This window comes from Crocuta crocuta, unplaced genomic scaffold (assembly GCF_008692635.1).
Source record: "Crocuta crocuta isolate KB4526 unplaced genomic scaffold, BGI_CrCroc_1.0 scaffold167, whole genome shotgun sequence".
Lineage (NCBI taxonomy): Eukaryota > Metazoa > Chordata > Mammalia > Carnivora > Hyaenidae > Crocuta > Crocuta crocuta.
In genome coordinates this window covers 6709685-6713129 of record NW_027532406.1, presented here as the reverse complement: position 1 = coordinate 6713129, position 3445 = coordinate 6709685, and positions in this window count along the sequence as shown.

Here is a 3445-nt window from a genome sequence, read left to right as displayed (position 1 = left end):
GTTTTTGGCGGCTTTTTTCCTAAAAATGAGAATAGCTTGAAATTTTTATTTTAAAAGTAATAAATTATGAGTGAAAAAATCCAAACATAGGAGAAAAAATAGGTAATAGTTACTCCACAGCTAACCTTTTTTGTGAGCCTCTCTTCAAACAATTCATTTACAAAATGTGAATAATTCAGTTTTGTGAATCACTTTTTCACTCAGCGTGTGCATGCCTTTCTGTAGGTACAGATTTCACAACATTTTTTTAACATTTATTTATTTTGAGAGAGAGCACACCTGTGCACGCAAGCAGGGTAGGGTCAGAGAGAGAGTCCCAAACAAGCTCTGAACTACCAGTGCAGAGTCCGACATGGGATTCGATCTCACGAACCATGAGATTGTTACCTGAGCTGAAATTTAGAGTCAGTTGCTTAACAGACTGAGCCACCAAGGTGCCCCAATCTTACTTTTTAAAAATAATTTATTTTTGATAGAGCGCTAGGAGGGGAAGGACAGAGAGAGAGGGAGACTCAGAATCACAAGCAGACTCCAGGCTCTGAGCTGTCAGCACAGAGCCTAATACGGGGTTCAAACTCACGAACCACAAGATCGTGACCTGATGAGCCAAAGTCGGACATAACCGACTGAGCCACCCAGGTACCCGTCAATCTTGCATTTTTGATGATTACATGGCACATAGTATAGAATGGATATGCCAACATATATTTAACCAGGGCTCTGTGTGGCCATGTTCTTTATATTTTTCACTATTGTCGATCAATAACTAAAATTTATGACCTTGTATAAATCTTTGTCTATTTGTCTGTTACCTGGAAATGCATAAGACTTTTCTGGGACAAAGCTTAAGAAGCAATCCTGAGGAACATTAACATTTAAAGGCCAAATCATTAATTTTATTCCTTAGAATAATTGTTTCCCCCAATGTTAACATTTTACATAACCATTGTATAAGGATCAAAACCAGAGTATCAACAGGAAGGATATTCTATAGATACTTCGTGGTGCTTTTCTTTTTTTCTTTTTTCTTTTTTTTTTTTTTGCTTTGCTTTTTCTCTTGATGGCGTATCCTGGAAATGCTCTACATCAGTTCAAAGAAAACTTTTTTGTTTCATAACTGCATTGTACTCCACTGTGTGGAGTACCATTGTTTACTTGACCATTTTCTTATGGGCGCATCGATTGTTTGCAGTATTTTGCAGTTAACAAACAATGCTACAGTGAGAAACCTGGTATATAGTATTTTAATATTGTTGGAGTTATGTCTTTAGGGTATATTCCTGGAAATGGGCTGGCTGGGCCAAAAGGTAAGTGCATATTTAGTTTTAAAATTGTATTTTATATGTAGTTTTTTTATATATTGGCAAACTCCACAATACAAGAGGAATTCCTAGCCTTGGCAACTTGTTTTTTGAAGAAGCCAGACCATTTGTTCTATAGATTCTGCCACACTCTGAAGTTTGCTGATGCACCTTTTCCCTCCTGTATTTAATGAAAGTTGATAATTAGATATGAAAAGAAGGCCAAGAAAGGAAAGATGCTTCCCAAATGGCATCCAGAGTTCTATTACAAGTTTCGTAGTCTTAGGTTTGTATTTTTTACTGCATCAGTGTTAAGGTTTTTATAAAAATCTCCATTTTAGTTTTCAGCTGAGTGTTCTTCCAGTTAGATGTTTAGAGGTCAGCACCCTGTGTTGGAGGATTATTTACTGAGCTCCTACTAGAGCAAAATAGCATACAAATTGAAGAATGTGGGCTCTGGAGGGGTTGCCTGGGTAGCTTAGTTGGTTAAGTGTCCCATGCTTCACCTCAGTTCTCGATCTCAGAGTTATGAGTTCTAGGCCTTGTTGGGCTCTGCGCTGGGTGTGGCACTACTTAAAAAAGTATTGAGAGAGCATGGCCTTCCCAACCCCTTGATTTTAAGGGGCGCCTGGGTGACTTAGTGGGTTAAGCATCTGACTTTTGATTTCAGCTCAGGTCATGATCTCAGGGTTATAAGGTCAAGCCCCACCTCAGGTGTGGAACCTGCTGAAGAATCTCTTTGTACCTCCCCCCCGCCCACGCACCTGGTTCATGTGCACTTGCTATTGCTCTCTCTTAAAAAAAAAGTGTGGGGTCTGGAGCAAAACTGCCTACATATATATATGGTAAATTATATATATTTTATATATATATATAAAATCATAATATATATTATATGATATGGTAAATCATATATATATATTTGGTAAATTATTAATCTCTTGGACCTCAATTCCTATTGTGCAGAATGGGAATAAATAATAGTATCTCACAGAGTTGTTTTGAGGATTAGATTATTTTTTTCAAATTTTTATTTAAATTCCAGCTAGTTAACATACAGTGCAATATTAGTTTTGAGGATTAGATGATTTTAATACATAGAATGCTATTTGGGTCATAGGGAGTGATTAGTTAGCTACCATTATTATCCGTGCCAATTGCTTTCTTCGTTTTTTTTTTAGTGTTCATTTTTGAGAATGTGTGAGTGCAATTGGGGGAGGGGCAGAGAGCAAAGGAGACTGAGGATTCAAGAATGCTCCAAGCTGCCAGCAGAGAGCCTGATGTGGGGCTCCAACTCACAAATGGTGAGATCATGACCCGAGCCAAAGTCCAACGCTTAACTGACTGAACTACCTAGGCGCCCCTCTAATCACTTTACTATTCATGAACAGATAGGTACTGAGCAACTACTATGATTATTACAGTAGTTTCCTCACCAGTCTCCCTGCATTTTCTCTGTCCCCCCTTCAACTGTCTTCAGAATAATTCTCTAGGGGCGCCTAGGTGGCTCGCTTGTTGAGCACTGGACTTTTGATTTCGGCTCAGGTCATGATCTCCTGGTTGGTGAGATCCAGCCCCAAGGTGGGCTCAATGCCGACAGTTTGGAGCCTGCTTAGGATTCTCTCTTCTTCTCTCTCTGCCCCTCCCCCGCTCATGCTCTCTCTCTCTCTCAAAATAAGCATTAAAAAAGAATAATCTTATAAATTGGATTTTGTCACTCCTTCAAAACCATAAAATGGCTCCCATCTCAGAATATCCAAAGTTCCTATAAATGGCCTTACAAACCCCAAATAATAGGGCCCACATTACTTCTCTGACTTCTGTTCCTACAGCCCTCTCCATTCTCTCTGTTTCCAGATAAGAGGTCTCCTTGTTCTCTGAACACATCAGGCACACTTCTGTGTCAAAGCTTTTGTTTTTGTTATTCCTCTGGGATATACTTCCCCTAATGTCTTCATGGCTCACCCTCTTACCTTCAGATCTTTACTCAAATGACAGTCCTCAAAAAGAGCATTTTCTGTTTAAAAATAGCAACCTTGCTTCACCTGCTAACACTCCTTATCTCCTCTTTTGTTTCCATCCCACATATCCTCTGACATTACTATATAGTTTATTTAACATATATAATGTCTTTCCCTATACTG